This window comes from Rhodnius prolixus, unplaced genomic scaffold (assembly GCF_049639745.1).
Source record: "Rhodnius prolixus isolate KJV_2025 unplaced genomic scaffold, Rpr scaffold_41, whole genome shotgun sequence".
Taxonomy (NCBI): domain Eukaryota; kingdom Metazoa; phylum Arthropoda; class Insecta; order Hemiptera; family Reduviidae; genus Rhodnius; species Rhodnius prolixus.
Window position 1 is genome coordinate 35,757 of NW_027411630.1, and position 26,405 is coordinate 62,161.

At 39.0% G+C, this 26,405-nt stretch overlaps 1 protein-coding gene across 1 annotated transcript in view; it reads right to left on the minus strand.

Annotated features, from left to right (window-relative positions):
- The window catches only part of LOC141459990 (uncharacterized), a 103,423-nt gene that overhangs the window by 3,135 nt on the left and 73,883 nt on the right, over window positions 1-26,405 (minus strand). The gene's annotated exons all lie outside the window — the stretch shown is intronic.

Genomic DNA, 26,405 nt, shown 5'->3' on the forward strand with positions numbered 1-26,405 from the left:
CACATAACAACAGCATGCCTGCTTAGCCAATCTATGTTTACACTTTACATGTGATGAGAGGTATTTTCAACCAATTTCACTCTTAGATATAAGTATGATTGAAATATGTAAGTATGTAAATAGGAGAAGTGATATTTCCCTATTGGAAATACCCAAAACTATTGAATGTAAATTAATCGATGTATACTCCTATTATTGTATAGATACTTATAAACAATGTTTTATCGATTTGTATTGTTTTGAAAATATCGAATTCAATGCTGGTAAACGCATGTCTGTGTCAGATTATATTGCTATATCGTATTGTTTTCCAGATAATACATCTTTATTTTTACATTTTAAATCGATTAGAATAACTATTAAAATGTGTTATTATAAAAAACTTAACATTATTTCCAGTAATAATAATAATGATGACGTATTATTGAGCAATACCAATTCCATTTATAATTTTTGTGTTCAATGTCGTAACTTGCTCACACCGCCTCCTACCGGCATTTTCTGGCATTCTTACTGCACCACCATGTGCACAAACAATGGTAATCTTCTATCCAGTATTATTTGTGACAAACTATTTTGGTGCTTTAATTCCATTACAACCCCACTATTTAGTGTGGACCACCTCCCCCACCCATAGACAGCCCACCTACACCACAAGTTTGTTCAGTTGTATTACGATCGTTATTTTAGACTAGTAACAGAGAAAAAATGGAAGAATGGAACCTTGTCATGTCACACCCTTTCTATCTCCAATTTCAACAGGATTTCTCCAAATTAACAAATGGTAAAGAGAATGCAGTTGACTTTATGCTATTATACATTAAACTACAGGAATTGGAAACATTATCGCGGACTTTTGTGCAAAAAAGCGATTATAAAGACTTTCACTATTTAAATTGTGTTTGGTCGAATCTAAAATGCGAGGATGGACCTGATACGTGCAAATGCTGTCATATCTCTATTTTGTTTTAATATTATTAGCAAATTAGATGAACTTTACCATTGTGATTACTTCGAAGTGTTTTTGTCTAAAATGGTAAATAATTTTAGTTGTACATAAATAGTGTTGTATATATTGGCTTGTAAACTAGATGAAATAAAACATATATTTAAAACATTTTTGTTTTATTATAATCTCGTGTCATATAAAAAGATGCGCTCGCTTTTAATGAGGTGTTAAAATAATGATGATGTACAAATAAATTGGATAAGATGAGCTAAATAATAAGTGTTCTATAAGATTAAAACCAAACAAATTCTGTTTTTTATTATTTAATCATAACCACATTATTCTAATATTCTTAAATATGAGCTAATAGCAAACAAACAGGCAAGACGTACAGCGGCCCCCTGTGGACAGTGTATAGGATACCCTATCTTTTTGGTTAAAACATACAAGTTTTATTATTAATCATAACCCATTATACTAATATTCTTAAATAATTATTATAATAGCCAAACAAACAGGATGTGATTTTTGGGAAACTGGGAAAAACGTACCTGATATCCTATCTTTTTTTTTTTTTTTGTTAATATAAATGTATATATATATACGATATACATGTATATATTTTAAACCATTTTGTTTTTTATTAATCATCCTATAATTTTAGCAGGCATAAGGTAAAAGATGCTGCCACATACCACAGCCTACCATATTATACCTCTCTCCATCACTCTCTCTCTCTCTCTCACTCTCTAGCTCACAGAAGAGGAGTTAAACAAGAGGGATATGTCTTGTGACGTAGGAGATGTGTTCCTTGTGACGTAGGACAGGAGGTGCGCATGCATTAGCACAGAACAAACATGTGACAGGGCAAACATGTGACGTACATGATGCCCCCTCATCCGTTTGGACGGCATGAGGGGTATGTCTTGTGACGTAGGAGATCTGCATGGTCATGGGACAGGACATACATGTGACGTTCACGATGCCCCGATCCGCCCCTCATCCATTTAGACGGCATGCGGGGTATACCTTGTGACGTAGGACTTGCGTTCCTTGTGACGTATGAGATGCGCTACAAGGAAAATACCTCTATTATTTTGCGTCATCGTGACGTGTTGTGTCGTAGTGTTGACGTCACACCCCTATCCCCCAGAGTTGGGCAAAAATTTAATCAATTAAAAAACAATTGAAATAAATTGAAATTTAATTTTAATCATGATTAAAATTAAAAAAATTAATCGGCCAAAATTAATTGATTAAAATTAAATTCACTTTTAATTTAATCAATTAAAATTTTTAATCATAACTAAAAATTAAGATTAAATAATCAAAATTTTAATTGATTGAATTAAATTCCAAATTTAGTTTTAATCACTTTGGACGATTAAATTTTTTAATTTAATCAAAATTTGAGAGATTAAATTTTTAAAACAAACATTGCAAATGGTTAAACCAGAATCGGACCAATGCATTTTTTTTTCCGCCTAGCTGGTGTGCCTCTTCTCAATCAATATTATCCACCTTTTCCAAACTTGGCACCTTCATTCTACCATTCTGGTGTCTCATCTATACCATGTTGGTGACTCTCAAGACTTAGATAGGACCACCTTACACTCACATTTAACCATGTTTACCACTCACTATACTTAGATAGGACCACCTTACACTCACATTTGACCATGTTGGCGACTCAATAGACATAGATAGGACCACGTTACACTCACATTTAACCATGATTACCACTCACTATACTTAGATAGGACTACCTTACACTCACATTTAATCTAGTTGACGACTCAATAAACTTATGAACAGGGTGACCAGTGTTATGTGCTCCACCCACTTTTTTCAAACGGCGGGAAATTTCAAAAAAATTGACAAGTCGTATTTAATCAAATCTAGTTTTTTTCAGTAATTGACCCATTTTTTAAACCCCAATTTCCCTAGATACAGTATCTAATTTTTTTTTTCAAATGGAACAAAAACGATCTAGGCAGGCTAGAGTTATTCGATATTCCAGATCTTCGATTGAAGCCAAGGGATTAAGGTTGCTGTACACTTTATTTTTTAGATATCCCCTCTGAAAATAGTCTATTGGGGTTAAATCCGTAGTTCGAGGTCAATATCGAGCTCTTCTTGTAACGGATGATAACTGGGGATGAAAAGTAGATTACCTACGAAAACATCGTAAAGAAAAAGACATATTGTGAACCCAGAAAACCTAGCCCTTCCACCTCTAAACCTAATTTCACTCTGAATAAGAGAATGTTGTGTGTATAGTGGGACATTCAAGGACCTACATATTATGAGCTTTTAAAACCGAACGAAAAGCTCAATTCGGAGAAGTATTGTTAGCAAATGCATAATTTAAAAACAGTAGTCCAAGAAAAAAGGCCGGCGATGTTCAATAGGAAGAACATCATACTGCATCATGACAATGCCAGGCCAACTGCTGCTTTAAAGACTCGTCTAAAAATTGCGGAACAAGGCTGGAAAATTCTGTCGCATCCACCATATTTCCCGAACTTAGCACTCTCTGACTATCACTTGTTTTTGTCCTAACAAAATTTGTTGAAGGGCGAAATATTTAAAAATGAAGTAGGTATCAAACAAGCACTGGTTAAATTTTTCGCATCAAAAAATAATACATTTTTCAAAAATGAAATATTGCGCTCACGCTGGCGAGATATCATTAATAATAATGGCAATTATATTATTTAATAAAGTTTATTGGTAAGAAAAATTTGTATTTTGTTTTATTCCAAAAACGGACAGAACTTTCCGGTAGACCGTATATAAGTCTAGTGAGTGGTAAACATGGTTAAATGTGAGTGTAAGGTGGTCCTATTTAAGTCTAGTGAGTGGTAAACATAGTTAAATGTGAGTGTAAGGTGGTCCTATCTAAGTATAGTGAGTGGTAAACATGGTTAAATGTGAGTGCACGGTGGTCTTATCTAAGTCTTGTGAGTGTAAGGTGGTCCTATATACGTATAGAGAGTCGTTAAGAAGTCCAAGTCTACAAAAATTAACCGAAAAGTATTTATTGAAGACGCTCAGAAAATGGCCTCGCCAAAACGTGGTTCGAACCATTGGTTGAAAAGCCATAAAAGTGGATGATTAAATTAGTTTGATTAACGATTGAAATTCTGATTAAAATTAAAAATAAATTTAATCAATTAAATTTAGAATTTAATTTTTTTTTTAATCAGTGCCCAACACTGCTGTCCCCTCATCCATCTGGACCACAAAATTAGGATGAGAGGTATGTCCTGTGACGTAATGACGACGCAGGGGGGCGTCATCACTTCCGGCGCAAAAATCCGTCCTCGGAGCCCCTAAACTATACTACTATAATTATCTGGCTTTATCACAAATAATATAGTTTTCTTCAATTACATTCTCAATCTAGGTATTCATCCCACAATGTTGTATATATGTAATATAAAGTAAATAAGAGATGCATATTTTTAGGACAGCTAATTATTCCAATATTTTACTATAAATAAAATTAGGGGGACTAAATTAAATTACAATTGAGAAATCAATAATTGTTGTTGAATAATCTACTTGTTATTAACTGTGTGTTATTTGTGCTCACCAATATTTCGGTAAGACGAATTCAAGACAGTAGCCTACTCTAACTTTGTCTTTTTCTACTTTAACATGCATGTACATATAATGAGATTTATCATAATTTTAAGCATAAGGGTCTGCGACATCTAATAAATTCTAAAAAATAACTTATTAAGGACAATTAATGCAGTAGAATTACTTAACTATTAATGAAGTATTAATGAAATGTTGGGTACTCGCTGATTTGTGTACCTTTTGGCGTTTAATCAACACTTATACTAAACATTTTAAACAGTAAGTTTTGTTAAGGAGATTTTGCTTTTTATATATTTTCAAAGTTACATATCTGCTTTACAGATTTTTCAAATTTGGAATAAGCAATTCTATCATTATAATTTGTTAAGGTGTTAAGTCGGAACCGTAACTACCACTGGAGAGATCTTTTTAAAGAATGAATATAGTTGCGGCCTCCCAAACCATCCTCAATAACAATTTTTTGAAAAAGCGTTTTGAATAACATAGGAAGGTATTTGTACGTAAATAGCAAAATTAAACTGCGATTTCAGTACTTCCTTTTAAGAGGAGTAAGAAAAATAAACTGCGATTGCAGTACTTCTCCCTAAAAGAAAAAGAGGCAAAGATTTCTTAATCGAACGACAATTCATTGATATTAATCGGTTCACTCACTGATAATTTAAACGATTGCAGTACTTCGTCTTAGTAGGTGCAAGAGCATAATAGCACTTCACAGCCACGTAGAGGAGCTTTAACCACTTATTCGAGCTGAATTTTATCAAAATCGGACTAAGCTTTATAGAAATATTGGTAATAATAGTTTTAGAAAGGGCATTGATGACTATTGCCGTCGAACCACATTTTTTCCATTAGTGATCCAGTATCGGTTTCGGAGAAAAGCGTGAGTGGCAGTAGGGCCTACATGGAGATTGGAGATGAGGGCATTCTGGATAATCAGGGGTGTCAAGGGGAGTTCGGGAGGCAACAAGGCGGGGTGTTTACTAATTTCAGGAATATTGGCTAGCCTTAACCTTCCTCCTACTCGTAGTACTCCATCAGTATGTAAAAACAGGCCTAAAGTTTTAACTAGGGGTAATTTAGGTCGAGGGGACTGGGTATCTTGGATTTCTTCTGGGAACGAGTGTTGCTGCGCTCGAATAATCAGGGCGCGCAAGGCTTCATTACGTTCTTTGAACTTTAATGGACCTGACATGTGATGGGCTGAATTTCTGGCGTTGTGGGCGAATATTAAGCGCCAGGCTACTACAATTAGTATGCAAACTGGAAAACTTGGACTCCAATTCCTTGGGGCAGGAGGCTGCGATCGATACATTAAGAGCCTGGGAGCTAATTTCTGCCCTCAAAATCAGGACCGACAAATCTGCACTTACTTGTTCTAAGGGCCATTACTCTTGATTTAATTTTAGCCAAGGAGGGCCTTCCCACCATAAGTGGTGGTTTCCTAATTCCTGTGGACGTAGCCCACGTGAGGCACTGTCAGCAGGGTTCTGCGAGGAGGGGACGTGAAACCATTGAGAAACCTTTTCTAAAATGGCAGCCACTCTATTGCCTTTGAACACCTTCAAATGCGGAGGTGGGGTAGCTGTTATCCATGTGAGAGCTATGGAGGAATCGGAAAAGGCTAAAATTTTTGGAGAGGGTATCTGAGGGAAGAGGAGATTGACTATATGGAGGGTAAGAGCCAGGAGATGAGCGGCGCAAAGCTCCAGACGTGGGGGCGTGACAGGTTTCATTGGAGCCATTCTAGCTTTAGATATAACCAGGCTGATGACTGTTTCTTCAGATTGTGACAAGGTATACTACGGCCGCATACGCCCGCTCTGATGCAGCAGCAAAGCCGATCAAATATAACTTAGGGTTATAAGAAGACAAAAATCTGGAGATGCGGATATTTGAGGTTTCCGGAAGGGTGACAGCAAACTGAGACCACTCCTGAACAATGGATGCAGGTAAAGGGTCATCCCAGTTAAAGGAGGCTTGAAAAACAATCCGAAATATTGCTCGAGCAAAAACTGTTATTGGGATTAACCATCCTAACAGATCAAAGTCCTTGGCAATCTGACTAGCAACCTGTCTTCTTGTTTGAATATTGGGGACTGAACGAATCAAAAAATGAAAATAGTCTTGAGAGGGGTTCCAACAGAGGCCAAGAATTTTTAATTGCGACTCCTCGTCGTTTTCTAGACATACAGAGGAGATGGCTGAGAGAAGGTGTTCGAGAGGAATTTTTTCTAATAGCCGAGAATGATTAGATGCTCATTTTATGAGCTCAATTTGAGCTTTACTTAGTAACCTTATGAATTGATCTCTCGATTTCAATGCCGCTTTTAGAGTAGGACCTCCCCTCCGAAATGTCATCGACATAAGTACGATCCCTAAGGATCTCTGCTGCTTGGGGAAAGAAATTCTGCGAAGTGGGGGCTAACTCTTGTAACACGCGACATGCCAGATAGGGCGCTGACGTGGTTCCGTATGCTACAGTACACAGTCTGAACTCCTGAACCGGTTGACTGGTATCGAAGCGCCAAAGGATACCTAGTAGGTCTCTATCTTCAGGGGGGGAGTGTAATATCTGGCGAAACATCTGACGAATGTCGGCTGTAAATACCTATTTATCAACTCTGAATCTGGTAACTACCTTCCAGTTGTCGAGTTGTAGTCGGGGTCCAGGGAGCAAGAGCTCATTGAGGGAGATGCCTGAAGAAGACTTTTGGGATGCATTCAAGAGCGACTCTGATATTTTCCGAGGGGTCATCGGGACGGTGTACTGCGTGATGGGGAATGTAATATGCAATTTGACCTGACTTAAGAGGAGGGGCCAGCTCCATATGTTCGGACTCCAAACAGTCTTGCATAAACTCGACGTAGGGAGTACGGAGATGTGGGGACTTCGCATGCCGAGACTCAGTTTGGAGAAGGCGCCTTAGAGCAATTTTTCTAGATTCGCCTAGGCAACAAGCACTGGTCTTCAGCAGCAGGGCCACAGAAAAGCGACCATCAGGGAGTCGGGAATGTGACTTAGCGAAGCGTACTTCGGCTTTCAATTCATCTGAAGTAAGGGGGGAGACCTCAGACACTTCGTCTAGGGCGAACATTTTCTCCATAAGACGGGACAAGACCTGTGAGGGGGTGCTGAACTGGTTGGGAGACTTTTGCAGAACCGAGGCGAAGTACTGTGGGTTGAACCGAAACCGCCGACACAGGATTGACCAAGGGGGATTCCACCGGCATAGAAGAACTTTCAGAAGGAGTGACTTCCGCAGAAATTATGGTAGGAGGAAGGGGTTCAGAATCAGGGTTAGTAAGAATTTGCAGCGGACGCCGCGTTCTAGTTAAAGGTTGTGGTTTAGGGGGAGGAAGCTGAATAGGCTAAGTTAGATGAGCAGATTGCTGAGGGATGACTTCCTTTTGGGAAGTTGAAAAATTTTGAGCAGAGGACGAAAAAAGGCTAGGGGGAACTGACTGTTTGGACTCCATGACGAGTTCAGGGTTATTTCAATGAGCAACTGGCTCACACTCTGACTGAAGTCTTGTCTTCTGGAATAGACTGGCCAGCAAGTACCTTAGGGACAGTTAAATGACCGTACTTATGTTTGAATAAGATTTTAGAGTAATACCGGTAAAGTTTGGAGTTAGACGTGTGGACATTTTTTCAAGGGACCAGACATGATCCAGCCAAGGGTTGTCAATCGTGCGTTGAGGGAACCATTTTGTAAGCGAATCATCTGACTGAGATCGATGGCATCAAAGACCGAGGCTGAAAATACCACACCTACTGGACTTGGTTCATTGAAGATTGGGTCGGCTAAGTATTTGTCTGCTAGGTGTTTCCAATCATTGACGAGAAAATACGAGGATGGGGCATCCTGAACGGTCTTGGTGTCTACACGAAAGTGAACTTTGAGTTGGGAAAAGGGCGGACATTGTTTTAAATTTGTTGACACAAAACCCACGACTTGGGTGGCAATATTTCCTCCTATTCCTCGGATAGCACCTGACATGGGAGAATAACTCAATTTACATTCTTTGGCGAAGGTTGCGGACATTAGATTAATCTCACTGCCTGAATCCAGTAGGACACGAGCGCGATACCACTGGCCATCTCCTCCAAGGAGATATACCAGGGCAGTGGGGGAGACTGACATGTCAGAATGGACGGAATTGACTATTGATTTCCGGGGGGGCTTTCGTCAAATGACATAGACGACAGTGTCTGCGACGGCAGAAGGCAACACTGGACAACGGAAAGGTATCGCGACTGCCAAAAACCTATAAATCTGACTGTGGGGGTGGTGCCGGATGTCGGCCAATGTAGGTTATAGGAAGGGCAGGGGATATGCTGCTCGAGATCGGGGCTCCGAGTCCCTGGCTCTGACTGCAGACAGGGGAGGCTCAAACGAACCTGGGGGGAAGGAGTGAACGTTTGGGAAAAGAAGGTGGAGATCTGGGTTGAATGGATGAAGGGGCTTCTTTGGAGGAGGAATTAGGTTTTGGAGGCGGACATGTCCTTAGAGACATTAAGGGAGGAACGTGGGAGACTCTCCTTGCTTCTTGGCTTACGCTGGAAGACTATGGAGGGTGGAGCAGGTAGTGCGGTGCTTCCCATGACATTTGCCTACATGGTCAGCGAGGTACCGGGTGATATTTGTAAAGGCAATTAACACACAGGCGTCCTTCCGTGACGAAATTCCACCTGTCCTTGGCAGACAATTGCAAATATCTGTCATATTTGGTCAATCTATGTGCCACCTCACAGAAATAGCACCGGATTAAAGGGCCTAAGGAGGCCGGGGCACTGGAAGTAGAGGGTGTCGTCCGCTGGACTGGAGGCGGTGATGAAGAGGGTGAAGACATCCTCGGTGTACGTGGAACAAACCGGATCGATTTGGGAGTATAAGGTTTGAACTGACTCGGCTAGGGAACTCCTACCGCCTTAGATTCTAGAAGAGTGGTAGGACCAGGTTGATGGGAAGAAGGAGTTGGGATATGACCGGGGCTAGCCTGGACAGAGAGGGGCGACGATTTTTTAACAGTCAGTTTTGGCGAGAACCTGTCCTGATCCTTCAGGAAGTCCATTACCTGGGCACTACGAGGTAGTTCTTCAAAGGGCCACAGACACTTTTTTCTGAACTCCTCCTGAAGGCCAGGAGACAGAACAGACAGGGTGATGTGGCATAACAGGAAGTCCAAAGGATGCAGGATGTAACAGTGGTCCAGCGGAATTTGTCTGCCAGACAGCCAGGCTATACATTCCTCTATGCTGGAATCCGCGGCCGGAAACTGAAGGAAGGATTCCATCATAGCGCTAGCAATTCGCAGTCTTCCTTCGTACGGGGCGTCTCCCAGGCATAGAGATATCCCGCTTCCGTCAATGTACCATTCTGAATTATCGGCAAGGGGGGAGCTTTCAGGCAAGACCCGAGGGACTGAAGCCGCTTGGCAGCAAGGAGAGCCAATATGTGGACTTCGGACTGAAACGTCCGCTTAAACTCCCTATAGGATAGTATCTCGCCTTAAAAAAGCGGTATTTTAAGGATAACCAATTCGTGTAGCTGTCTTATGGCTAGCTCAGACACAGACTCATCGACTACTGTACTGGGAGACGATGAGGATGTCGGCGCAGATTAACAGGAAGCGGGGTAGCTACAGCAGGCAGAACCATAAACAGGTGAGCAAACTCAGCTTGCTCATGACTTCCAGATAGGGCCAGGGCTAGAGGGCCACTGTCCTCGGGTGCTAACAGTCGAAGCCACTCCCAGGCTTCCTTGTCCTCAGTCTGGGACAATCGGAAGATAGGTGTAGTTTAAAATACAAAAAAAAAATATTTCAAGTATAAATTTTAAAACAAAATTGATCAAGAAACTTGACAGAAATGGACCAAACCAAACTTCAAAATTAACAAAAGTTAGAAAAGGCTTATACATACACATATATGTATGTGTGGAGACTGAATATAATCCAGAACGCAAACTTAATTTTCCACAACTTACGGTTGACTAAACATACACAGTACACATACGTAGATATTGTAAAGTTTTTGTCCCTTTACTAAAAACTTTAACAACACAACTAATGCCTGCCACTAGTTATTTTAACATTATGTGGGTTTGATTAAATAATAAAACTCGCTAAATTTGTAAGTAATAACCTGATTTATTAACACATTACCTTTACTAACATTAACATTTACTAGTAACTAACGCTATTCATTACAGTTACCATTTACAGCAGTCACAACAGTTTACTGTTACTTACTCACTATGTAACTCCACAAAACTGTTCCACGACTGACCGCTGGTCGGCACTGCCCCGAATTGCGCTAGACTCAACCGCACTAACAAAGCTCTACTCACGAACTGGCTACCTGCCCAACTGGCTAACACTGAAGCACTCAGTGCACTACTCTCTCAAACTATCACTTCCAAAGTTCTCTCCAAAACTACCTCAAAGACTAACTTCTCAAAACTCACTCAAAGTCTTGACTAAAAACTCTAAAAACTGACTTCTCCAGCTGTGTTTGCCTCCTTTTAACTGCGACTACCCACTCCGTCTGAGTCACGCCCACCGGCCGGTCACTGGCTGAGGAAAACACATGCTGCCACCAACCCAACTGAGGCCTTTCTCTTAGCTGGCTTTTACACAGCGGTGGACCGTTACAGGCTACGGTCACTAAACTCCTAGAACAATCTAGACCCTTCAGGTAGAGATCGGCCTTTTGTTCACACAGTGGCGGCATGTTACCGACTTTGGTCGCTCAACCCTCTAGAACAATCTAGGCCTTTCTACTCTGCCACAGGTAGATACCGCCCTTTTGTTTATGCAGTGGCGGCCTGTTACTGACTTTGGTCGCTCAACCCCTAGAACAATCTAGGCCTTACTTTTCTGCCCAGGTCAACTTCGTTACAATATGCTCCTTGAATAGGTTGTTTGGACATATCTTCTAAAAGATAAGTATAAGGTATTGTCCTGCGAACAGCTACAACTTTAAATATTTCAGCTGATCAATTTGGTGTAAAAACTCTCGAGAATACGGTTCTATTTTTGGAATTGCGAACATAATCTCCTTCCTTAAAACGTGGTTCACCTCTTTGCCTCCTCTTCCTCTTCAACATCAATATCTCATGCGCGTTACTCTGATTCACTTCTGAAGGTTTCATTCCTACGGTACGGTGATCTGTATTGTTATACTTGTCTATTAGACGAGATAAATGACCAATATATTTGTAACTATCTTGGAGGCTGAATAAGCGATACATTAATCCTTTAAATGTTCTATTAAATCGTTTAACAATGACACATTTAATTTTGCTAAATGTACTGTAGTGATTAATTTGATATGATTTCATAAGCTGCTTGAAATGAGCACTGTAGAATTCCTTGCCATTATCTGTTTGAATATTCTCTGGAATGCGTTCACTGCCGCTAAGAATATGTTCCAAAGCTTTTACAATATCCTTTCCTCCTTTGGACTTCACCGGCTCTACCCAAGCAAACTTAGAAAAACAATCAATCACTGTCAATATATACTTGAAACCCTTATTTTCACGTGCTTAAGACAGGAATTCGATGAGATCCATTTGCCATAGATCATCCAATCCTTTTAAAATAGTTTGTCGTCTAGGATAATGCACTCGTGATGGTTTATGAAGTTCATCAACTATTTCCTCTTTGATGGTGGTGGCGGCCATCACGTTTCTAGAACTTTTTTCAATAGAAAGGCTGTAACGGGTGTATGCGGCGGCAATAAACTTATTCTATTATTCATTACTTCAAATATACGATTTACAAAGGTGGTTGTCGACTGTAGTCGAGATTGATCGTAAACTTTCAACAGGTGTGATTTTGTGACCAGATCTTCTCTTTCATTCACTAATTTTGTAACATATACTCTCATATATTCCTCTAAATCAGCCAGTTTTACATAATAGTTTTGAAGGTATCTCTTATTAACTGCGTCATAAATGTCCACCGGATCGTCTATTCCAGTGAGTCGTTTATGTTTACGAGTAAAGTCAACGTACTCCTCCTCTTCCTTCCTATCTATGGACTCTGCGACCACGGTCTCCCAAATTTATCTATTGTAGACATGTGACTTGTGCAGGCAAAACTAATGACATTTCCATAGTTTTTATATTATATCAGCTTCTCTCAACTCCTCAATAATAGATTCTATTCATTTTCATATCCGCTATGATCTACCAGTTTAGAGGCAAACAGAATCTGTAATCTTGCGATTAACTCGTTTGGATCATCCCAATATTCGAAGATACTTTGACCTTCCCACATTCCCATACCTGTCTTTTTCTTCACCGATCTAATTTGATATGGCTTGGATGGCGGCGGCGAAGCCTGTGGTAACAACCTATGCTCAGTTCCTCAGTGGAAAAGAGGTCTAACTATATTTTTATATTTCTATCCTTTACTACCACTCATCTGTTTTTCCTCACTAAACTGTTGTTTGTGAGCATTACTCAATATTTTTGAGTAAATAGTAGAATATTTTTATATACTTGTGAATCGTTTTCTGTATATGATGCGGGTTTTTTAAGGAATAATAACTGATATAAACCTGGTGACCCCTCAAACAATTTATTTTTTATCACAAGATCATTTCCATTTATTAATTTCCAATGACCATTCCCCCGGTTGGTAATATACGAATGCCGTACCTATCATCTAATTCCGGCGACGCCGCCGTATGAGCAGAAGTGATGGATTTTTATACGTATGGTTTAAGCAGAGTGCTAATACTTTCCTCTCCTTTCAACTCTTGCAGCAAAGAGAATCATGTTTTAGAGGCGTTTCCTCCTAGTGACGCATCTTTGGGCGAGAAAGCAGAAGCCTGGGCTGTTACAAACGTTATGAAAGATAATGTGAAATTGGGTGGTGGGAAACGTCGTAAAGGTGTTTCCGTTAAAGATGTGACAAATGCAGCACGTATAACTTCACCACTATTGTCCATTAGTGATGATTCAAAGAATGCGCTGAGAAAGGCTAAACGTTACCTTAAAAATAAAACTAAAATAAAGAAAATTCCAACAGTGTTACCAGTGCCTAGAACAGGTGGTATTCTACCATTTTCAGTGCCTCTATTTGCAGGACTTTCTGCGCTAGCAAGTTTAGCTGGAGGCGCTACAACATAGCTAAAGTAGTCAAGAATACTCAAGAGGCGAGAGATCGTTTAGAGGAAATGAGAAGACATAATAAAAAAATGGAACAGCAGCATGTTGGCAGTGGATTTTTTCTCAAACCCTATATAACTGGTTATGGTTTAGTCAAGAAAGCAGAATGACTTCTTCCTCCTCCACATGACAGAGCACTCACAAATACAGATTTTTTAAAATTTGCCAAAGACATTCCTCATTTTAGAGGTGTGTATATGCGCGATACCGTACCAAAGGATATTAAAGCGAATGAATGCGCCATTGTGAATTTAGATTCAATTAGAACCAATGTTACTCATTGGGTTGCGTATAGTAAAAAAGGTAATGTAATCACCTATTTTGATCCATTTAGAAATCTTAGACCTCCATTTGAGCTTTTACGCTATTTCAAAAACTGTAAAATTACCTAAAACCGTCAGAGGTATCAGGAGTGGAATACGCTTTATTGTGAACATTTAAGTTTATACTTTCTTTATAATAATGCCTAATCTGGTTTAGAGAGGTCAGTCATGTCGTTCACCTTCACACTGACTGGTACATCCAGTGTACTTAGTAATGACATATTTCCTCCCACTTATCTATCATCAGAAGGTTACAGCATCAAGTTACTCTGCCTACAATCCTAAAACTCTATACCGAATATAATTCAAGATGTAAACAATAAATTTCATGATGGGATGGCGGAGTGATTGAAATTCCTACTGGTGCGTACGAGATTGACGCTGTTGCGGACTACCTAAAGAGAAACATTAAATCTCCAGATTTTATCAAAATCAGAGGTAATGTGAACACGTTAAAAGTTGAACTAATGTGTTCACAACCGATCCATTTCAATAAGGAATTCCGCAAGGAAGAAGGTCCGCTACTCGGATTCACAAAACATAGAGTGTTGGAGAAGATGACGGTTCATCAGTCTGATGAACTAGTAAGAATACATAATGTATATACGGTGGCAGTTAATTGTAATTTGGCCATAGGTTCCTAAAGAAATGGAGAACCTGGACATACAATATATGAATTTTCTCCTACAGTTCCTCCAGGTTATAAGCTAGTACAAGAGCCCAGTCCGGTCATTTATTTCCCAGTCACTGGAGAGAGAATTGACAATATTACCGCTAACTCTCACTGATCAAGATAACATTATAGTGGATTTTCGTAAAGAAGTGATTACCATACGTTTACATTTAAAACAGAATGGGCATTGATTACCAAAGGAAAAAAAGTATAAAAAGCGGTAGCGTTAGGAGTAAACCATACAGTACTGCTACACGCAGGACGACGTTAACACCTACAAATATCAAATTTCTACAGAGAATAAGATTGGTGGTAAAGCCGCAATGGAAGAGATATTAAACGTGAATGATGAAGTAGTTTTTGACGATCGCATCACCGACTACCAATGGCATAATCAATGAACAATTCTGATGAAATCATTATCTCCATTCAACAGCAGGACATATTTACCGTTCCTTCAAAGAGTTTTCTCTACATTCAAGTGTAGGTGAAAAAAGAAGCTGATCAAGATGTTAAATTAGTGAGAAATGCCTTCTTGTTTCTCTTTGATGAAATCAAATATCAGTTGAATGGAGTTTGATTGACCATGTCCGTAACCCTGGAATTTTTTTTTTATATATATATTCCGGGTAGTTTACAACCTATGCGGTCATATCCCCGATACCCAATAGCCAGCGCTCTCTATCTTCCCAGTCTCCCTCTCTCAATCCCCTCGCTGCCATCGCCTGTTCCACACCCTCCATCCACCGCCTCCTAGGTCGGCTCCGTTTCCTCCTTTCCTGTGGAGTGAAGCTGTGGATTCTCCTGGGCCAGCGATCTTCATCCATCCGCATAAGGTGGCCATACCATTTCAGTCTTTTGGTCTCTATTGTTTAGAGAATGGTCTTTTCGACTTTGGCTTTCTCCCTAATTTCGGAGTTGGGAACTCGCTGGAGCCTGGATACACCACAACTCCTCCTCCAAAAGTCCATTTCCAGTGCTAACTGGACAACGTCCAGTTTTCTGCTGCGTATGTGGCTACACTTTCCACAAATGAGTGGTAAATTTTCCTTTTTGTTTTTATTCCTATTTCCTTGCTCCAGAGGGTCGCGTTTAATGCATTCATAATTTTCTTGCCATTATTTACTTTGTGTTCATTGTCTGTCTCACTTGTTCCTGTAGATGACAGCCAGTACCCAAGATATTTAAATTCCTTACTTGGATATAGCATCCAGCCGTCTATCTCTACCGGAACGGAAGGAGCATTGAACACCATGTATTCAGTTTTCTTTTTGCTAACGCTTAGTCCCCATCTGGAATACTCGGCTATTAACTTCCTAAAAATGTAGCTCACATCCTCTGCCTCTGACGCTATTATTACCTGGTCATCGGCGTATTGGAGGGAGTGGATAAACTTATCACGAACAGGTACACCCATTTTGCAGCAGGATCTTTTCCAGTGTTTGAGCGCTTGTTCTACATATATGTTGAAAAGAAGATGGGATAAACAGCAACCCTGCTTCAGTCCCTTATTTACCGGGAAACTTGCGGAGATCCGCCCACCTACTTTTACTGCTCCACTTGCATTCTTATATAGCCCTTGAATTGCTCTAATGAGGTAACTTTTGACTCCTACATTATGAAGAGCATCCCACAATTTGGCTAGTGGCACAGTATCATAGGCCTTCTGCAGATCCACGAAGATCATGTGGAGTTCCCGATCACAGGCTAATCTTTTTTCGATGAGCATTTTGAGGCTGAAGATATGATCGATACATGATCTACCAGCTCGAAAACCTGTCTGCTCTTCGCTAATAACATCCTTAACTTCTTCCTCAAGTCTGCTGTTAAGGATGCGCCCGTATACCCTGCTAAGAGAGCTTGTTACTGTGATTCCCCTGTAGTTGGAGCAGTCTTTCCTTTGCCCCTTCTTAAACACTGGGGTTATAAGTCCCATCCTCCACTCTATTGGAGCTTCTTTTCCTTTCAAGAGTTCGGACATGTATTCTGCAAGCTTAGATTTTAAGCTAATTGGTCCTGCCTTAATCAGTTCTATGTAGATAGATCCGGGGCCAGGAGAGTTTCCATTCTTCATTCCCTTAAGTGCTGAGTCTACTTCTTCAATAGAAACCGTAGGGATTTCCTCACCGTCCAGTTCTGTAAAATAGTCGGAGTTCGTAATAAAATCTGGTCTGTCCTCACTAAACTAATCTGAGAAATAATCAACCCACTCTTGTTCCTTAATTACTGGAAAGCTGTTTCTCACTTTTGATCCTTTCATTCTCCTTAGGGTACGCCAAGCTTCACTAGTTTTTTGCCCATCGATGTAGGTGTCTATATATTTACAAGAGTTTTCCTAGTAGATCTTCAATGCCTTTCCTCTTTCTTTTTTAACTTTCCTTGAGGCCGTTCTATACTTTTTTAAATTCACCTCATCTCTGCAGCTCAACCAATTATTATATAGTCTTTTTTTCTCCCTGACAGCTTCTTCCACTTCTTCGTTCCACCAGTATTTGTTACCGGTGCATCTTTCTTTTGTCGTAATTCCGACTGCTTCGGAAGCCGCTTCGTGGATATTTTTACATATCTGCTCATATGGGTCTCCATTGTCAACACAATCAAAACTTTTCAATTTCTCTTCTAGCCTGTTACTGTACAATGTTTTGACTGAGTCTTGATGTTGCATGCTATCAATTGAATAGTGAACTATTTCTTGTGGATTATTACTCTTTTTGGGATTTCCAGGGTTTTTAGACGAGTGGTTATATTTAAATCGAAACTTTCCTTTTAGAAGAAAGTGGTCAGATCCACATTCTGCTCCCCTCATCATCCTGACATCTTCCACTTTTACTTTACCAGTTTTCCTCAACGTAATATAATCAATTATTGATTTTAACTTCTTAGTTGGTTGGTGCCAGGTATATTTGTGAATTTCTTTGTGACTGTAAAAACCATTTAATATACTCATATTTAACTTTCACATAGACTTATTAATCTACAGCCGTTATCATTCTTAACATCCTCTCCGAAATCACCAACCGTCTTATCCCCATTTCTCCTTCCAACTTGTCCATTAAAGTCTCCCATACAAACAACAACCTTACGATCTGGTATTTTCTCAAGCACATCGCACAAACTGTCAAAAAAGGTTTCCTTTTCCGATTGCCTAGAATCATCTGTTGGAGCATAAATCCCAATAATTTCAGTCTCCTGTCCAAACATCTTCATTTCTACTTTAATAATTCTTTCGTTTATACACTCATAGTTACACTAATAGCGCTTTAACTTTTTATGAATTAATATTGCAACACCAGCTTTAGCTCGTTCACCTTTATCCACTCCACTGTATATGTGCAAGTAATCTCCCACGGTCTCACTGTAGGTTCCCTTAATTTTGGTTTCTGTAAGGACTGCAACACCTAATTTTTGTTTTTGCATTTCTTCAAGCACTTCTTGTTTTTTGTGCTCAAACCTTGGACATTCCACGTGCCAAAAAATACTATCCGTTTCCGCGCCTTTAGTCGTTGCCGATTAAAACCATCCAGCATATTTCTATTGGATCCGAAAGCAATTTAGTTTTTTTGTGATGAGTGAGGAGCTGGCCCACTGCATCAACCCCCAACCTGGAGGACCAGGATGTTTGAATTCAAGGTCATCATCCCCTAGACAAGTTGCCTTCACTGCGGCAGTGAGCCTTGTCTGCCCAAGGGAGAGGGTTAAGAAAATAAAAGAGGAGAGGGCATAGGAATAGGAAGTTTGAGCAAGAAGGAAAGGGAAATTGGTCAACGGACAGTTGCCCCTTTAGTCCCCTTCTACGACAAGCGGGAGACACTGTGGGTCTATTCTACCCCCAAACCCACAGGGGAATCCTGCAATTACCACCACTTTTAAAGGTTAGTATCTTTTACCAGAGACAGGGTGGAAACATTGGAAATTGCAGGATGGAAACCTCCAAATGTAGATGTAAATCTAACTGACGAAGAGGGAAATTTGATTGTAGCATTCCACTGGATACCGTCATGGGCTTCTTTGAAGATTACAATAGAATAATTCTACAGGGTAGACATGAACTTATTCTGCATAGAAGTAAAAGTGATATGACTCAATGCTTGCCGCTCATGCGACTACAAAGGCTAATATAGAGATCAAGTTTATCCAATGGAGGGTACCATATGTGAAAGTGTCTGATCAACAGAAATTAAAGTTTCTAAACTTTGTCAATAGGGGGAAGACCATTCCCATTACAATTAGATCTTGGGACCTTATTGAATATCAAACCCTACCTGCATCTACTAAACATACATGGGCTTTGAAAACTAGCACAAATTTGGAAAAACCACGCTATGTTATTGTAGGATTTCAAACAAACAGGAAACATAATTTCACTGCAGATCCTACAATCTTTGATCAGTGCAACATTCCAAATGTGAAACTATTTTTAAATTCACAAGCATATCCCTATCACGACTTAAATGTAAACTATAACAAAAACTACTACAGCCCATATTTACAAAATAGTTACTATGGAAAAGAAAACAATCCTCTATTGTGCCAACATATGTTTAAGGATCTTGCACCCATTATTGTGATTGATTGTTCACGTCAATCTGAAGACATTCGCTCATCCTCTGTTGATATTAGAATTGAGATGGTATGTAGTGAAGCCTTCAAGGCCAACACCACAGCGTACGCAATAATTTTGCATGACACACTAGTCAAATACTCACCTCTTCAAGGTCTAGTCAGACGTATATAAAACCAGTTTTTTTGTGGGGGATTGCTGGATATATAATGCGGCTGCTTCAAGTGAAAGTCAGTCAGTTCAGTTACAGCAATGAACGGTGTAGTAATTGATTTCCAGGCTTTTCTTTACAAAAAAAGGTACATCGTCAAGGAGATTACACTTATAGATCTCCTCAATCACACCGTAATCGCGCATTGGCTGCTCACGCCTCCTGAGGAAAAGTACGATGAAGAAAGAAGTTACCCCAACAAATGGCTGGAGAGCAATCTCCATGCCAAAAAATGGACCAAAGTGGACGTAAGGTACGAAAACTTTAAATCACTAATCCAGGAGGCAACCCAAGATTTCAGAGGATTATTCGGAAAAGGATATGAAAAGTGTAAGCACTTGGGAAATATCCTTGGAAGAGATGTCCTGGATATGGGCGAATTTAAATGTCCGACGTTGCAAAAACTGCCAGGGGCCACATTGTTTGAAATATGTGAGGATACTCATTCCTATAGAACGCAGTATTGCTCGCTAAAGCAAGGGATGGTTGGCGGGATAATCAGTTGTGTCCATATAATCTAATAAACTTGTCATATCTTTATAAAAATCCTGTGTTTTTAGGAAATATGTGAAAGAGTTGGTATCGACATAACATAGTTTTAACCTATCTATACCATATTTAGGTAACAATATGTTATAGTGACAATTATACATTACAGTTTTTGATAGGTCTAAAATGTTAATTCCCACATAAGTTGGTTTGTTGAATACAATACACCTTTTAGCCATGAGAATTGCGGCCAAGTTCTCGCCAATTATTGTACTATCAATGAAATCCGGTCTAGCTACTAAACGCTCAATTTTCCTCGCACTGGTCACCAATTGAATGTTCACCCGTTTACGTATGTTCTCCATTGTTTTACTAAAAATTGCATTATTCATCAATTTGAAAAAGTTTTTTTCAAAATCATTTTAGCCACCTTTCTAAGCTCGGCATTAAATTCCACATACGGACTTAACCATTTAGATTGAGATAATTTTAGTACACGATTAATTTTCACCAATTTCAAACCATGCTCTAACGCTTGATGTAGAGTAACGTAATGAACAACATAATTACTACGCGAACCTAAATGTGGAACCAGCTTCTTGTGTTTATTAATTGTAATAGTTTCTGGTAGAAAGGGTAGATCGGTGTGTAACTTGTGTAGTTGGCTTGGATATTCCAGATCAACGTCCAAGATATATCCAACAACATCATCATCTTTTGTAGACTCTAAGGAGAAAGTCTCTGGGGGCACCAATTGAAATCCTCCATAAGGTAGGGACATTGTCATAGCTTTTCCATACAAATTCGTTCAGTCTTGGTAAGATATAAATGTACTCTCCTTATTCACATCATAATCAGTCTTGTAATGGTTGTAGGCGAGAGCGTACCTATGGGAAACCTGACAGATACCTCCTCTGATCCCCCTCTCATGTAGCAGTATCATATCGTAGTCGGTCAACAGTTGTAGACGAACGATTGCAAATTTTAGCATTGCATCAAATTTAAATCCAAGAGCTGCATAGTAATGACATGGACCACGTTTGTGATTTTTCAACGTAATTGTGCGAAAATTTTCAAAAACAGAACATAATTGATGAGTTTCTAAGAGAAGGTAATGATCTGCATATTGTCCTAATGTTTTAAACTGGAATGTATTCCACACATTAACTGCATGTTCATAATCAGTAAATATAAAGTGGGGATCCTGGCACAGGGCGAATGAGCCAGGCCCCCCAGCCGCCTCTGGTTTACAATATCCTTACCCATCTCCCTCAACATTGTGCAGGTAGACCCCCAACCCGACAGGGCAAATGAGCTAGTGAGAAATAAAAACTTTAGTTTTATCTAGTGTATTCGATCCGACGACTCTGTGCACCAAAAGCCGACGCTTTACCATCCTTGACCATAGTGGTAGTCTTGAGAATGGTTATGAAATATGTGAATCTTATGTTTCGCGGTCGGCGCGGTTCTGTGTGGGGGATTCCAGTTTTGTGCCCCGGGGTTTTTGTCAAGGCTGGCTGCGGTCTTCTTTGGTGGGGGATACTGGGCCGGTGTTGAGATCCGGTTTTTGCGACAGTGTCTGTTGGCTCAGGGTTATTGCACCGGTGAATTCCTTTAGAGGGGGGGGGTTGTCCTGGTAGTTACCTGTCGCGGCAGGTGTGCGCACTGCTGGAACATGCTCGTGCATAGCAGGGTTAATGCACTGGTGGTGTTGAGATCAGGTTTTTAAATGTCAAGGTTATGTAGGCGACAGTGGCTGTTGGTAGGGTTATTGCACCGGTTATAGTTTTGTTTACTCTTAATTCCTTTTACCGGCGTGAATATATAGGATATATATTTATTTTATCTTAAAGATTGAATCTTACGACCGTGAGGTGTGGCGGTAGTTAGATAAGAAATCGGTGGATTATATATTCATATAGGTAAGAAAACACCTTGCTATGCTATTTGGCGAAGCGATTTCAGCGACCCCTACACCTTTACCAACTGGACAGGTGTATTGCACATCATTATGCAAAGAGTAATGGCTACAGTTTTACTACCTACCTTAAATGTGGTGCGGCGGAAGTTAGATAAGAAATCGGTGGTGGTGGTGGTGGGGGATTATATATTCAAGTTTTTATTATATCTACCTTTAGTTACCAACATGTCTAATAAAGAGTATGGACTTCAATTGTGCACCAGTTTTGCCATCAACAATAGTAATAGTAAGAGAATCATTTCCGGTCTATCTGAAGATGATATTCCTATTGCTGCGTTGAAAGGACGTAAGGCTGAGGTGATTTATATTAGCCAGGAGGATTGGCGTGTTTTCTACGACAAGCGTGGAATATGTGAAGATTTTTTCAAGAAAAAAAAGGTAGAGGAAGAGGAAATTAGATTGCAATATTCCACAATGACTTTGGAGAAGAAGGGTGTGCATAAGGTGATTACATTTACGGCCAAACCTACATGGATGGATACATTTTTGAATTTAGAGCCTCCTAAAATATCTCTATTAAGAAATGAATATTTTCAACTGTTGGCAATGTATAATTGTTTACAAGATCAGTTTAATTATTTAAGTAGAATCTATAAGCTTTGTACGCTAGAATATAATCCAGAGGAGAATAAAGAGAATTAGAAATTCATGTGTTTTTTTTTATCTTACCTAACCCCGTCAAGGACAAGGAAATAAAAAAAAGATATTGAAAAAAAAATTATATTCTTAATCTTTTACACCTATTTTTTATAATTTTCTTCAACAATAAATACTATACACATTTGGATTTATGAAATGAAAGTATTTGCGATCGTGCCCAAAATAGTTTACATCCTTGACATTGCTTAATCTCTCGTTTCATCTTTGAACATTCCCTAATATGGTCTGCCAACGAACCAGTCCGGACAATGTGTGTATAAATAATTGGGCATCTAGATACTAAAAGAGAAGTACAATTAATATAATAAAACCGAAAAAATACTCGAAAAAAAAAATTCTTATAGTTTAGGTGGCTCATGGTGTGGATGTTGTGGCAAAACTGAACTGGAATTATTTAACCCCTACATATATATATATTAAATGTTTAGGCTGTCATAAATTTCGTCCACAGAAGTGGTGGTGGTGGTGGTGGTAGTGGCAGTGGTAACCTGTGTACTCTGCTTATACCATAATTTCTTGACAAGTCCATGTATATCATTTATGATATTATCTCGTTCATTACATTCAATATCGAATAATGATAATGGATTGTTTAGAGTGCCAACGGAGGATTCTAGAAATTCATTATATATATAGAAAAGATCGTTTGCTTTAAAATATAGACAACCATCTATACTCTTAAAAGCGGTGGAAACGTTACGTGGTATTCCGGGAAAAACATTTGATATATCTCCCACATAATCACCCTTCAAATCATCACATTCGTTTATTTCATTTACAAAAAAAACTATCATATATAACATACGTTTTTCCCTTATTCGCATTAATTACCGCATTTACATTACCATCTCTTAGCAAAGAATGATAACTAGGTCGTGATTTTAAACGTAATACCATATGATCTAAAAGGTAAACCTGACGGTTTGCGATTAAAACTATATCATTGTTAGGTCGTTGGTAAATGGCAGAAACTTTGACAAAATTTTTAGGTAGAAAATCTAACCATCTCATTATGGATAATGGTCGTGTAAAGTCTCTAATATTTCTTAAATTCTTCTGCAGAGGTATACTCCATATTAATCATCTAAAGAAGAAATAAATTCGTTTATTTATTACCAGAAAATTGTCAATTACATTTTTAAATTGACAAATATCGGCTAGTAGCGGCGGTTGAAAAGGAGGTATTGGTTTAGGCGTCGTCGTCGTTGTAGGTTTGTAACAGTCTTCTTCTCCTCACCATACAACAATTGTATAGCATCAATTTCTGGAGTTTGAAGATGAATGTCGTCAATGTGTTTGATAAAATCTGGGAAATAATAGTATGGATACATTATGGAATTCTTATGCGATGTAAGTTGTAAGCCTAAAGCGTGTCCAATCTCATGAATCAAAACTGAGTATAAGGATAGCTCGTCATCAGCAGGTATCATCAGGGCACCATTCCAATGTTCATTTTCATCTACATGTATTTCCACTTGTTCTCCATCTTCACTGGGAAACTCAGCATGTGCTAAGACATCGCCAAGTCCATCAAAATCTTTAAAACAAAAATTCCATCTATTTGTAGTGCAAAGAGGTTTCCTACTGGCAAAGGAAATTGTAATGTTTGGTTTATGTTGATCATGGTAAAAACCTAATCCATAATGTTTTGACCAGAGAGAAAAGGCTTTCTCTGCTACTAAAAAATATTTAACTGGATAAATTGTCCAAGTTAAATTTTGTCCACCCCTTTTATATTTACTACTATCGACCATGAAGGGGGTGAAATTATCTTCAACACCACATCTAGATCTATTCATAAAACGTATTGTTTCTTCATTCTCCTGCCCATCTGCCGGTAGAGAGTGTATAGTCTGGAATAGTTTTAAAGCGCTGCTAGCTGCTGTTAAAGAACTATCATCTTGATTCAAATAACCACATATTTGTAGATAATTAATCGTAGAGTTGTTGTAGGATAATGCGTAAGGTAAACAAAACGTAAGAATTAAGTACCTTATCACGTTGACCGTATGCTGCATAGTTTACAAATGAATGAGGAAACACACAAGGATCAATATAAATAGAAGACAATTAAGAGAGAGAAAAAAAAAATATATTTATTTAACCATACAAAGTGTTTAATCCTTGCGAAATTTCATGATCTAACATAGCTGCGTAACTACAAATGCATGTATCTGGCCCCTCTTCACAATCTTCATTTGCCCAGACACAATTCGTGTAGTGACCTCCATCAGTTGTACTCCTTTGTTTACATTCCTTGACTATTTCCTCCAGGTCTTTAATGGCTGACTCAACCTTCACAAGTAAAGCAGCCTTATCGAAATCTCAAAGATTTACTTTGATGCTGTCTAAATCCTGTCTGAATCGCCGTATAAGGGGTGTGAGAATATACTCTCCAAGTGTTCCATGATGATGATGATGATGATGTTAACTGTACGAAAGTTAACGAGAAAATGAAGGCGAAAATCTAGTATTAGTTGACTAAATCCTTTGCATTTATCCAAGATGATTTGGGGAACCCCCACCATTTCTCATACACCTTATCATGTTTTCTGCGCAATATCCTCTCCACAAGATATACATCTTTGAATTTAGTTGTTTGTAATTCCTGCGAATAAAATGCTCCTTGTATAGGTTGTTTGGACATATCTTCTAAAAGATAATTCAATTGGTGGAGAGGGGGTCGTTGAAACTGCTTCGTGGATAGCATAGTGATCTAAAATCTTACCTATATGAAGGCGAAAATCTAGTATTAGTTGACTAAATCCTTAGCATTTATCCAAGATGGTTTGGGGAACCCCTACCATTTCACGTACACCTTATCATGTTTTCTGCGCAATATCCTCTCCACAAGATATACATCTTTGAATTTAGTTTTCTGTAATTCCTGCGAATAAAATGCTCCTTGAATAGGTTGTTTAGACATATCTTCTAAAAGATATGTATAAGGTATTGTCCTGCGTACAGCTAAAACTTTAAATATTTCAGCTGACCAATTTGGTGTAAAACCTCTGGAGAATACGGTTCTATTTTTGGAAATGCGAACATAATCTCCTTCCTTAAAACGTGGTTCACCTCTTTGCCTCCTCCACCTCTTCATCGTAAATATCTCATGCGCGTTACTCTGATTCACTTCTGAAGGTTTCATTCCTATGGTACGGTGAACTGTATTGTTATACTTGTCTATTAGACGAGATAAATGACCAATATATTTGTAACTACCTTGGAGGCTGAATAAACGATACATTAATCCTTTAAATGTTCTATTAAATCGTTCAACAATGGCACATTTAATTTTGCTAAATGTACTGTAGTGATTAATTTGATATGATTTCATAAGCTGCTTGAAATGAGCATTGTAGAATTCCTTGCCATTATCTGTTTGAATATTCTCTGGAGTGCGTCCCCTACTGCTAAGAATATGTTCCAAAGCTTTTACAATATCCTTTCCTCCTTTAGACTTTACCGGCTCTACCCAGGCAAACTTGGAAAAACAATCAATCACTGTCAATATATACTTGAAACCCTTATTTTCACGCGCGCAAGGCAGGAATTCGATGAGATCCATTTGCCATAGATCATCCAATCCTTTTAAAATAGTTTGTCGTCTAGGATAATGCACTCGTGATGGTTTGTGAAGCTCATTAACTATTTCCTCTTTGATGTTTGCCATCACGTTTCTAGAACTTTTTTCAACAGAAAGGCTGTAACAGGTGCATGCGGCGGCAATAGACTTATTCTATTGTTCATAACTTCAAATATACGAT